The 13520-nt window shown below is 36.7% G+C and overlaps 1 protein-coding gene across 50 annotated transcripts in view; it reads left to right on the top strand.

The window, feature by feature from the left end:
- The window catches only part of LOC141390114 (very long chain fatty acid elongase AAEL008004), a 150309-nt gene that overhangs the window by 57472 nt on the left and 79317 nt on the right, over positions 1-13520 (top strand). Inside the window, exon 1 of one of the 50 annotated variants that reach the window (XM_073962716.1) lies at positions 10782-10881. The exons of 48 other annotated variants lie outside the window; for them this stretch is intronic. The gene's annotated coding sequence lies outside the window, so the exon portion shown is untranslated. Of the gene's footprint in view, positions 1-10781; positions 10882-13520 lie in introns of those variants that run through there. One more of the 50 variants, XM_073962741.1, reaches the window with a different exon arrangement.

Raw genomic sequence — 13520 nt, 5'->3', positions numbered from 1 at the left:
ACATCAGTAACATTAACCCAGCGTAGTCAGACCCTTTTGCTTTTGGATATTGAAATTGTTATCATTTCATTTTTCATGTTATCACGTCCAAAGATTATTGTAAATATAACAGTAATTTAAGGGGGGCCAATATTGGATATTCCCGCCAAAAACGCAGCAATTTTGCTTTATCAAAATCTTCAATAAAGCTATCCTACGATTTAACGTCAAATCAAATGTGTCATGTGATACATGGGTATTTACGAAATGTTGCTGTGCCGCCATCCATGCGTACACCCATCTATACATACAAAGTGCAGCATTATATAGCCACGTACCAAAAATATACAAACATGTCTTCTGCTTCATAGGCATGTACATACGTAATTTTCTGTGTACCAACAACAAAATTAATATGATTATGTTGTCAGCAGAAGTCGTCGCTTGCTTGTTTGTTTGTTTGTTAAGTGATAAGACGACCGGCCACACGTGCAATATATCTTGGCTGGGTTGGTGGTGACGTGTTTCATCAACCTGTAGCAACACCGACTGACGACTATTTCCACCAACACCCATTTATCCACCCAACAACCACCCACTTCATTACGTTTTCGAAAAACGTTTCTTCTTACCAAATTAAGTGTAAATACCAAAGACGTTGAACATTTTTGTTTACAATTTTTGGTATTTAACTACTCTCTGCCTGCCTGCTTACGTTATTTATTTTCCAGTGGTCTTCTTCTTTTTTTCTTCTGTCATAAGGTTTTATATCATTGACCTGATTTTTGGTGGTAACAAAAAACAAAAGACGGAAAAAACTTTACGTCAACAACAACAACAATGAACAAATTAATATCAAGTTGACAAGTTCTTATCAGCGAACGAGTAAGTGAGCGAGCGAGCCAGCGAACAGTATGTGGAAAACGATAGAAAACGTAATGTGAAATAAAAAAAGATAATAATGATGAGCAAATAAAAATGTGCATATTGGAAAAATTCAATGAGAGAGCTACGATATATAGTAAAAGAGAAATACAATTGAATGAATGCATATTTTTATCCACACTTGATTGATACATTTCCCCTTTGTTGATAATCAATTGTAGATAAATACAGAGCTTTTCAGCTTTTCATCTCTCAGTGTAACAGTTTGTCTCTTTTATTTAAAAGTTTTATTTATTCACGTGACTTGAACTGAGAATAAGCTCTATTTATCTCTCTCTAAATTTTCTTTACAAATTATCACAATTCATAGTTCTCTCCCAAAAAATGTGTTTTTTTCTTTTCCAACTCTCTCGTTGTAATCTCGTGATGAAAATTTTATAGAACTGCACGTTTCTCTCTCTTTAAACAGTTTTGTGAATGAAAATATAGAATTTATTTTATTGTGTCTTTTCATCTCATCCGACCCTATTTGTTTTTGTAGACAACAAAAACAAAAGCAGAAAGCCCAATCGCCTTTATGAGTCATGTATTTGTCCGTCTTCGTCTTTCGTTTTGAGCCGACATTATTGTTGTTGAAATGTCTATCTATATATGTATGTCGGTCTGTATATTTAGTACAATATGTCATCGTTAGCCACTATTTGTGCCGAAAAGAGGGTGGCTAAGAGGCAAACAGACAGTTAAATGTACAAGCCAGTCGAAATTACAATTAACAATCTCTGGCTGTGGTTGCTGAGCGCAATCACATTGTCGGAAAAACAACAAATTGTGAAGAAGAATATTTGTAATCGGAAAATCATCTGTCATTTGATGAAATACTTATACTGAGCATACTTCAAATATTGTGGTATATTTAGCTGCTCCTTCGTTGAGAAGGAAAATAGTCGAGGAAAACAACTAAATTTTCAATCAGAACATCAGTCATATAACCTTTTAGAGAAAATTCAATATTTTCGCAAAAATGGTGAACATAATAACTCTCGGGGGGACTAATCGAATTTGCACATCGTAATATTTCTTCCAGGTTGGTTGATCAGGTTGGAATATGGACAATTCCACTCATTCGGGTAACTCCCACATAAAATATAAAATTTTCCCGCAACAAGTAAAAAAATATCAGTCGGCTTTGCCTCAGCTTGAGTGTAATGAAACTTTCACGTATGGACAGATCGAATACTCGAATAAAAATTCTTGTCCCCAAAAAATATGTATTTTTGAATTTTGTGGCCTTTTTGGAGGTATGCATTTTCCGGCAAAAAATGAACTTGGATTAAAGCTTAAAACGTTGCGGAGGAGGTCATGAAGGAATGAACCGACATAGTCCATTTTGGAAGTGGATCTTATTTTAGGAGTCATTCCTTTCGTTATATATATTTGGCCTGTTTAGCTTTTGTATCATATTTAAAGTGGGAATAAATAAAAAAAAAACAAGTAAAAAAGTGTCAGTCGGCTTCGCCGACAGATATATACCCTCAGCCAATGTGAAGCGAAACTTTCACCTCCGGACAGATCGAATGTATTTAAGGTTTCTTCAGAATTTTGGCCCTTTTTGGACATTTGAACTTGCCGACAAAAATGTGGATTAGGAATTAACTGCACTAAGACACAAATGTTGAACTTTTGTAGGGCAGGTACCCTTAGGGAAGTTAAACTAAATTTTGATAAAATATTTGGAGATCCAAAGTTTGGACCAAATTGGGGCAACCAATTTCGTCCATTCAAGTGATATCGTCCTAGCATTTTAGTGACATTTTTTAAATATAGAAGTACCGAAAGTTGTGGACCGGTATTACCCATGAAACTAAGTTGGGATATAATATGACGAAGACCAAATATTGAACCAAATCGGTTGAACAGTCCGCCACATATGGTGACATAGGGGTTTTTTACACCTTTCGGGCTGTTTTCTCAAGAAATATGGAATTGTCCCTGAAAAAACTTTTACTGTCGTAATGGAGGTAGCGAATGCAAATCGCTTCAACAAAAATCAAAGTGATTCGAGATCTGGTCTTAAAGTGAACTTATCCGAAATTTTGTGTGAGAGGTACCAGAAGGAGTAGACAAATATAGTCCATATTCGAACTTGATCTATATCTAGTATATTTATTAGGATGTGAGCAAAATTTGTCCGAACATTTTGAAGTTTTGTGGGGGAGGTACCTGAAGGAGTGAACCGATATAGCCCATCTTCGGATTTAAACTATGTTTTGATAAAATATTACGAAGGCCAAATTTTGGACCGAATCGGCAGATCCGTTCGAGAGTTATCTTGCGCTCCAACCACTACACAAGGTGTCATAGGGTTTTTCTGCAACTTTCAGGCTGTTTTCTCAGGAAGTATGGACTTGCCCCTGATGAAACTTGTACCGTCGTATGGAGGGCAGTGAATGCAAGTTGCTAAAACAAAAATAAAAGCGATTCGAGAGGTGGCCCTAAACTGAACTTTTCCGAAATTTTGTGTGGGAGGTACCCGAAGGAGTGGACCGATTGACATTTCACGATTAGCGAAGTATGAACCAAATCGGTTACTCCCTTCAAGAGTTATCGTGCGCACAAATTTTCCGAACATTTTCGAACTTTTGTGGGGGAGGTACCGGAAGGAGTGGACCGATATAGCCCATCTTCGAACTTAAACTAAGTTTGGGCAAGATATTACGAAAGCTAAATTTTGAACCGAATCGGTTGCTCCGTTCGAGAGTTATCGTGCGCACCAGCCAGCCAGACAGACGGACATTGCTAAATCGACTCCAAATTATCTGAAACGGAATTCGTCCAAACATACTTGGGGTCTAAATGAGGCACATTTTGTCCGTATGAAAGTGTATATACCTTTTCTAGCCTAAGGGCTGAGGGTATAATAAACAGGACCGCAAGGAGTACCTTCGGTAAAAAGGACTACCCTATGGAGTAAACCAATATGGCGCAATTTCGAACTTAAGTTAAGTTTGAGCAAAATATTACGAAATTCTTAGTTTTTACCAAATCGGTTGTGCTGTTCAAGAGATATAACGCGTACAATTTTAAAGACAATTTTTGACCTTTTCAGGGGATGTTCCTGTTATCCTGTTATCTTAGATTCGCAGAAATATTAATAATTGTTCCACAAACATCCCAAAAGGGACATGGGAGACTTCTCTCATATCAATGAGTGCACCCCGATTCATATTAGCTCAGTGATATGGGACCTACTTTTTATCGCCGAGTCCGAACGCCGTGTTTTACGATACCACTTGTAGAGAAGTTTTAAATAGCTGAAATACTCAGAAAATATCGTAAACATTACTGAGGGATATTTTGTTACCGTTGAACATTTGATGTTGCCTGGCCTGGGAATGGAACCATTGCGTTACTGCTGACACCAGGAATATTACGATATGTAAGATTTGGAGCAACGCAGTATCCTGTTCAAAAGTTCTCGTGCACACCAATACTTCGCTTAAGTTCGGATATGGGTCATATCGGTCTACTCGTTCGGATAACTCCCCCGCAAAGGTTCAACATTTTTCTGGAAAATGGTGTGAACGATAACTCTCGAAGGGAGTGTTGGTCCAAATTTTGCACATCGTATTAGTCTTTCTAGATATAGATTGGGTTCGAATACGAACTATATCGGTCCATTTCTTCGGGTACCTTCCACACGAAATTCGGACTTAAATTAAGTAACGGATTGTTTTGAATTTTTTCAGCAATTTGTCTTTGCGGCCCCATACTTCCTGAGATAAAAAATAACCCTAACAGCGCCAAATAAAATGGCAAATATGCAAGATAACTCTCGCAGGGAGTTTATGATTAGTCAAAACTTTGCAAATCGTATTATTTCAGCCATTCATGTATCAGATTAGAATTTGGACTATATCGGTCCCTTCCTTCGGTAAAAAATTTGGGAATAGTGCAGTTTGAAGACTTGTCTCGGAATTTTTTGGTAGAGGGTTGTTTTCGCGGTCTATACAACAGCGGCACAAATTTTTCCGGAGTAACTACGTACTTCCTCAGATTATGACCCAAAAGCCCCAAAAGACCGTCCCGGCACATACTAAAATGGCTAGTGTGCTAGATAGCTCTCATTTTTTTCAAAAATTTCTTCCAAGCTTAGTTTGACATAATTTAATATTTCAAGTTCCCTATGAATCAGAAGTTTGTTTACTAACAATTTTTGGTATATGCCAATTTCCTGCCAACATACACCAATTTCGAAGAAGGTCTATAACGGACAACATCTTCGGTCGTAAGAGTTCAAAATGTTCACTTAATTGCAGTTTAAGAGGACCGTTTGTTTGGAAATGTTTACAGAAGGTAACTCCTGCTGGTTCCTTTTTCAGCGATATGTGGACAAAGGAGTTTTATACCTACCAAATTATTTGTGTCACCATATATACAATCCTCGATAAAAAATATATTATTATGTTATCTTAAAAATTTGCCCCCACTGTATAACTTGCAAGAATCGCAAAATTGCAGCATTAACTCCGGTTTTTTTTTCTATTTGGTCATATTAAGCATTAAAGCCCACTGCTCTAGTGTTGCTTGGCGTTGGTTCCTTGTTTGGTGTTCGTGTGGCACGCCATCAATGACGCCAAAAAGACGCTTTGTTTTTAAAGCATTTCATCATGGACACAAAACTCGGCACGCACACACACATACTACATTCATTGTAACTGTGTTAGTAACTTTTGTAATAGTTTTTGTTTTTATGTTGGGGGATATTTTTTTCAGGCTCCCACAATGCAATCAATAACAATAAAACAGAGGCAGGCCCCTTCTTTCGCATATCCTTGCACTATACTCTTTAGTTTTGTTGGTTTTATTCCCGGTGTTTTCTTTTTGTGTTGGAAATTGTAAAAGGAAAATAACAGCAACAACAATAACTGAAAATGCATTATGCCAGAATTATGTTTGTTAAGTAAGCAATGGTTGCGTTTTTATGGGCATTATAAAGCCACTCAGGGCACCCTCGCACACACACACACCTTCTTCTAGACCTCATTCTCTGAAGGTTTTCTAGTGGAAAAAAGTAAACAACATATCAAGGGTGGCTTGGTTGACTGGCCACAATTTGATATGCAAATTGTTTGCACATTTCCTTAGATAGGTTACAATGGCAGGAAATAAAACCATTGTGGCAAGGATATCCAACAACCAGCCATCCACCCATAGCTTCTTAGTTCCCAGTTGTTGGCTGTCATACAAAAAACGGAAATAGTAATTAGCTGCATAATGTGTTGTTGTGCACAGGAAATGGGAAACCAAATAAAAGCTTTGTTTAGCTGAAAAAAAGAAAGCAGGGAAACTATTTCAACTGCACTTTTTGTATTGAAAGAAGGTGTATTGTGAGCAGTGGATTTGTGTAAATATGTCTCTATTTTAATGGAAGGATGTACTCATTTTCCGTGTTTAATTGAAATATATTCCATGGAACTTTTCCATGAAAATTAGGAGGGTTGCGGATTGTTTTGAGAAAGGAAAAATGTAAAACATATTTAGAAACTTATGGCTAAAAGGGATGGCTGGAATTGGGAGTTGATTCAGGTAATGATGTATACAGATATTCTAGAGATTTCAAAACATGCTCCTTTGATATCTTCTAATAATTAACTAGACAAGCCTGCAATTATCAATGTATTTATACCCTCATACGAGCAATAAATGTTTTTAGACCGCGAAATAATGTTTTTAGACCGCGAGTATGTTTGGACGAAATCCCTTTTAGACAATTTGGAGTCGATTTAGCAATGCCCGTTCGTCTGTCTGGCTGGAGCGCAAAATAACGATAACAGATTAACCTATTTGGTTCAAAATTTGACTTTCGTAATATTTTGTTCAAACTTAGTTTAATTTCGAAGATGGGCCATATTAGCCCACACCCTCGGGTACTTCCAACATTTTTCGCAAAAATTTGGACCAGATTGGTCCATACTTTGTGCATAGCAATATTTCTACCACACATAGATTAAGCTTGAATATGTACTATATCGGCCCACTCCTTCGGGTACCTCCCACACAAAATTTCAAAGTAAAATTTTAGACCTCTTCTCGAATCGTTTTGATTTTTTTGTTGTAACAACTTGTATTCTCTGCCCCCATTACGATGGTACACTTTTTTTCAGCGACAAGTCCATACTTCCTGCGAAAATGGTCGGAGCCCAAAATTTGGCCTTCGAACTCCAACTTGTATTCGCTGCCCCCATTACGGAGGTACTAGCTGTTTTCAGTGCAAAATTGCCCGATATCTGTAAAAACCTGCTAATGTGTAGTGGATGCAGCGCACGATAACTCACCAACGGATAAACCAATTCGATCATAAAATTTGGCAGTCGTAATATTTGCGATGGGTTGCCACCGTGGTGCAATGGTACGCACACCCGCCTTGCACGCTAAAGGTCGTGGGTTCGATTTCCCGGCCAGGCAACATCAATTCAACGGTGGCAGAATACCCCTCAGTAATTTTGGCGGCATTTCCTGAGTACTTCAGCCATGTACAACTTCTCTACAGAAGTGGTGCCTTAGACACGCCGTTCGGACTCGGCGATAAACAGTGGGTCCCATATCATTGAGCTAATATGAATCGCGGTGCACTCATTGATATGGGGAGACTTATCTCCCTTCTAGGATGTTTGTGGAACAATAATACATATATAATATTTGCGATGGGCCATATCGCGGGTACCTCCTCCACAAAAGTTTAACATTTTTTGCAAAAATTATGCGCACAATAACTCTCGAAGGCAGTAACCGATTTGGTCCACTCTCTGCACATCGTGATATTTCTACGAGACATAGGTCAGCTTATAATATGGACTATATATGTCAACTCCTTTGTGTACCTCCCACAAAAAATGTCGGATAAGTGCAGTTTAGGACCAACTCAAGAATCGCGTTGATTTTCCTTACATCAGGTTGCAATCAAAGCCCCTGTTACTATGGTAGAAGTTTTTTTGAGTGACAAGCCCATACTTCTTGAGAAAATTATCCGAATGCCGTAAAAAAACCCTACGGCCAGCAAGTGTAGTGGCGAATACTGCGTTGGTCCACATTTTGCATTTCGTAATATTTCTCCGAATATTAAATTAAACTCGAAGTTGGTGCTTATAGTTCCACTTCTTTCTTCTGAAACTACAATGAGAACAAATCAAAAACAAAAAAAGTCGCCGGAGCGCTTTTTAAATAAATCGCCATTCAAGTTGACATTTTAGGGGTTGTTTAGGTTTTCACGATTTTGCTTAGAAACCGCAAATCTTATCAGAATGGGACTGTGGAAACTGTTGTAGCTATGAAAATTGTCTACAAGATTCACCTTTACGGTATTTTCGTAGGTTTTACCATTTTTGAGATATTGAAGTTCAAATTGGGACAATGCACTGACTGTATCGCCCGCTTATAAAATGATGTCATGAAGGGTGCGCCTTAACTAACTTTTAATGAAAACCGCTTACACAGGGGACGTTTTTGTGAATTCTGAAACAGCAATGTTCATAGATGGGAAAAATCAAAAAACAAGAAAAAATCGCTGTAGGTATTTTTAAATAAATCGCGGCCAAAATTCACATTTTTAGGTGTTTTTTAGGTTTGCACGATTTTGCTTGGAAACCGCAAGTCCAATCGAAATGGAGCTACAGAAAATGTTGTAGCTGTGAAAATTCGCTACAGGATTGACGTTTATGATTTGTTCTCAGCCTGTACCATTTTTGAGATAAAGAAGCTCAGTTTGCATTTTTAGGTTTTTTTGTTAGGGTTTCGCGATTTTGCTTCAATACGGCAAGTCTTATCGGCATGGGACCTGAGAAAATCTTATAGCTGTGAAGGTTCTCTACAAGACTGGCTTATTTAATTTTTCCTAGGTTGTACCATTTTTTTAGATATATAAGTTTAAGTTGGGAAATTGCAGTCATGACATTGTTTTATAAGGAGACGATACAGAATTGAATTGAATTTGAAGTGTCCCAATTTCAACTTCTATATCTCAAAAGTTGTTAAACCTACGAAAATAGCATTAAGGTCAATCTGGTAGAGAATTTTGATAGCTACAACATTTTCTTTATTCCCATTTTGATAGGACTTGCGGTTTCCAAGCAAAATAGCAAAAACATAAACAACCCCTAAAAATGTCAACTTGAATCTCGAATTATTTAAAAAGCACTCCGGCGATTTTTTTTGTTTTTTGATTTTTCTCATCTATGAACATTGTAGTTTCAGAATCCGCAAAAACTCCCCCGCAAGATGTTTGAGCTTTAATCCAAATCCATGTTTTTGTCCGTTCATACGCTCAAAATTATGAACTTTTTGTGAGCCCGCGATAGGTTTAACCATTTAATATCCCAATTCAGCCTTCGCATTTAAATACGCATCTTCTAGAGAAAATATCACTATAATGTTTTGCTTTTCAAAATAGTCAGACTTAATCCCATAGTCGTTGTTTTAATATTTTATTAAAACAACTTTAATTTATTAGTGGGAAAATTTGGCGATGTTTACCAAGGGGGAAAGGCAGGGAAGACTATAGTTTCGGATCTCGCCACAGATCCTCATCAATTCCATTGTTTGTTGGTTTCAACAAGAAACTTTTTATACCCAAGTGCCAATTGCGAGATCCGAAACTATAGTCTTCCCTGCCTTACCCCTTGGTAAACATCGCCAATTTTTGCCACTAAAAACCAAAGTTGTTTTAGTTAAATATTAAAACAACGACTATGTGATTTAGCCTGACTATTTTGAAAAGCAAAATAAAAGTCGTCATCCCAAATAAAAAACGTAAAACCTCATACTAATCACTTTAGTAGTTGGTAGATTATTCGGCTCGGAAACCCCTTTAATACAATTCACAAATGTTTCACATCGGTATAAAGGAAAAAACTTTTTTGACAAATTTAAAAAAATATATAATTAAATAAAGATAGTAATTATATGATTTCCTTTATCAAATAGGATAATTTGTAATTAATTGTAGTTTAGTACAAAAAATGTCAAGAAAATCGAAAGAAATACCTCTGGATATTTGTATCGTTTTCTATTCATATCACAAGCTTCCTAAAATATATTTAAAAAAATTATAATTTTTCTCCACAAGATAAAACATTTATAATGTTTTCAAAAAATCTTATAACACATTCCTACAATTTGCTTTTATAACTTAAATTATTGATTTGATTGTTTTGCTTTTGCATTCCATTGCCCGTTTCGATATTTGTTACCTTGCTAACATTACTAGACACATTTTGTCGATTATTTAGTTTTTGTAATTTGTATTGATAGTTATTCTATAATGATTCCATTCAACACCCAGTAACTATTGATTTAGTTAAACGACGACAACAACAGCAACAATGACACTTAAATTAATACCAATATATAATCAGTAAATATGCTTAGGTTTTTGCGTATAATAAAATCCATTGTTAACAAAAAAATAAACATTAACTTCTACTTAATTTAGAGGTCGCAATGACCAGCTAAAATACATGGAGGCAATAGCCCCACCCAACAAATGTTGCCATTCTAAAGGGCAACAATCTAAATCGAAAACCCAAATCAAGGTGTTAATTAATTTGCTTGGTTGAAATTGAAATAAAAAAGTACAAATACAATAACTTATTTTACAAGTATTTTTTGTTCTTCCAAAAATTAGCAACTACGTCACTTGTGATTTGTTGTAACTTTGACTGATCGAACACCTCAGCTGTTGTTTACTTCGAAACTTAGCATTGGAATAATAACTGTTGTCATTGCCCCGCAGGCTAAAGATTTTCTCAGGGTAGATGATTTCTAAGCAAGAAAGCTTCCTAATGTGAAATGCAACAACAACAACAATAGGTGTGAATTTTTTTATTTTATTTTCATAAAAGTATAGTCTCACAATTTCTTTTAATTTACTAATCGTGCTGTTGCCGTCAGGTTAATCGGTTGTGCAGTTTCTTGTTGAAATTACTTGTTTTCAATAATTAGCAAAACAAAATATTCCGCAAGGTAAATTACATTAATATTGAAACAATTAAGAATAAATTAATTCGTTCTAATATACATTAGTTCCATAATTTGATTATAACCTCAAAAATTAGTCAATGACATTTTAAGGTGCTATACAAGAACTTTGATATATATGATATGATTGCATATGATTGCATCCAGTTCAAACCTTCGAAATATAGCTGAACTTTAAAATAACGTAGATAGACATTTTCGCACACAAAATTTTTCTAAACTAGGGCTGTTCATTTCTTCACGGTAGCGTAAATTGAGAGTAAGCTTCAGTCGTTGTTTGGCTTGCAACGGAGAAACACATTTTCAATGTGAGCACCCCTGTTCTAAACAATAATATACAGAAATTCGACTGTATCAAAAATGGGATATTGCGATTTTATTATAACGGTAACAACCAACAATGTACCCAAAGCAGAGCTCACAAGCGAGCCCTTACTGAGAGTAAGTGAGCATACATTACTTTGTATTTTACATTGAAAGTTACGCTCACTTGCTCTCAGTAAGGGCTCGCTGGTGAGCACTGACCCAAAGATATTGAATAAAATTTCGATATTCACCGAACTCTCAGTCAAAGAACATGCGATGCGAACCATCCCAAATGAATTTCGTTGTGGAATCGAAGTTTCCTCGCGAATTCGGAATGAATTTAATCCGAACACTGACAGTGTAGAATATACAAGGTGGCGCAAAAGTAATCCTCCAATCAGAAATTGCTATAATTTTTGCGACTGGCCCCTAATGTTAGTTCTGTTTTGACATTTGTGTAGTAAACACATGCGAAATACACGTTAATAAACAACGACGTACCACGCAAATGGGTATCAGTTGACGGTCTTTACAGCGAATTTTGATACAAGATTGAAGATGTTTCACTACAAAGTTCAGACGGTACATCAGCTGTTAGATGCTGAGAGCCAAACGCGTCTAACATACGATCAAGCCATCCTTAATCAACACCAAGAGGAAGATGATTTTTCATCAAAAATAATCATGAGTGATGAGGCGCTCCAGACTTCTTTTTGTGGGGCTTTTTGAAGTCGCGGGTTTATGTCAACAATCATCAGACTCTTTCAGCTCCTAAAGACAATATCCGCCAACAATGTGAGGACCTATCGCCGGAAGTTTTGGCCAATGTGATGCAAAATGCCATAAAAAGGGCTCAAATAACAATAAACTGTGGCGGCGGCCATTTATCTGATATAATATTCTCGACTTGACGTAAAAAAAATTAAGAGACCAAATAAAAATAATCCAAAAGAAGAATCAAACTTTTTAATTTTTTTTTTTTTATATTACAGCCAAAAAACATCGGAAGATTACTTTTGCGCCACCTTGTACAAGTTATAAAATTTCGGTTTATATGCAAATTCTGAATATGATCACAGGTTTCTCATACTTTTGACCTTTAAAACAAAAGGATTCGTACGTGTCTTTTGCATACATGACCTTTGTACGACAAGAACTGTCTTTAATTATACCCTCCATCATAGGATGGTTTGTCACTATGTTTGTAACTACTCGAAATAATCATTGTAGACCCCACAAACTATATTTATTCTTGATCAGCGTGCAATTCTACATCGATATAACCATGTCCGTCCGTCTGTCCGACTGTGGAAATCACTCTAGCGTCCGAACGGATTGACGTAGGTGGATGAAATTTTGGGAAAATCTATTATATGTACGTAGGACTTTTGGTATTGAAAGCGGGCTATGCAGGTCCACGCTTTCGTGTAGCCCCCATACATATGACGCGTGACGCGTCGTCGTTTTAAGGAATTTTTAAGATATTTGTCCCATTTTACCACCGAATTGGTTTTAAATTGGTATTTTGTGTCTCCAGAGGCCAAAAAACATTCCTATCAAAGTTGGTTTATATACGTCCACGTGTTGGTATAGCCCCCATATAACGCCCCATATAAAGTACCCTTCATTTTAATATATTTTGAATGTATTAGTCCCATTTGACAATAGAATCGGTTGTAACTTTGTATTTTGTGTTTCCAGAGGCTAAGAAACATTTCCACCGTAAAGTGTTTATATAGGTCCACGTTTTGATATAGCCCCCGTAGGACGACATCTCCCGATTTTCGGTATTTTGAAGGTTTTGGCCTCATTATCACACCGAGATGGCTGAAATTTGGTATTTAGTCTTCGTTGGGGGTATAAAACTTTCCCCAATATTTTTTTAGGTATAGGTCCGCGCCATCATATAGCCCCCATAGAACGATACCTTCCGATTTTCGGTATTTTGAAGGTTGTGGCCACATTAATCCACCGAAATTGCTTAAATTTGTGGTGGAGGGTATAAAAAGTTCGGCCCGACCGAACTTTACGCTTTTTCTACTTGTTTTTTTAATACCTGCTCACCCCAATACAGCTTCCAAGAAATCGACATTTTCATTATACGACCAAAAATGTGACTCATCGAAATAATGGTTTTAGACCCCAAGAATGTTAGGAGGAAATTCGTTACAGACAATTTGAAGTCATTTTAGCCCTGTCCTACCGTCTGTCTGGCTGGCTGGTGCTCACGATAACTTCCGACCGATTCGAACAAAATTTTGCACTTCGTAATATTTTGCCCAAATCTCAGCTTAAGTTCGAAGATGGGGGTAAATCCT

Source organism: Musca autumnalis, unplaced genomic scaffold (assembly GCF_047663935.1).
Source record: "Musca autumnalis isolate F117 unplaced genomic scaffold, ASM4766393v1 scaffold_1, whole genome shotgun sequence".
Taxonomy (NCBI): Eukaryota; Metazoa; Arthropoda; class Insecta; order Diptera; family Muscidae; genus Musca; species Musca autumnalis.
This window is presented reverse-complemented; position numbering and strand designations above follow the sequence as displayed.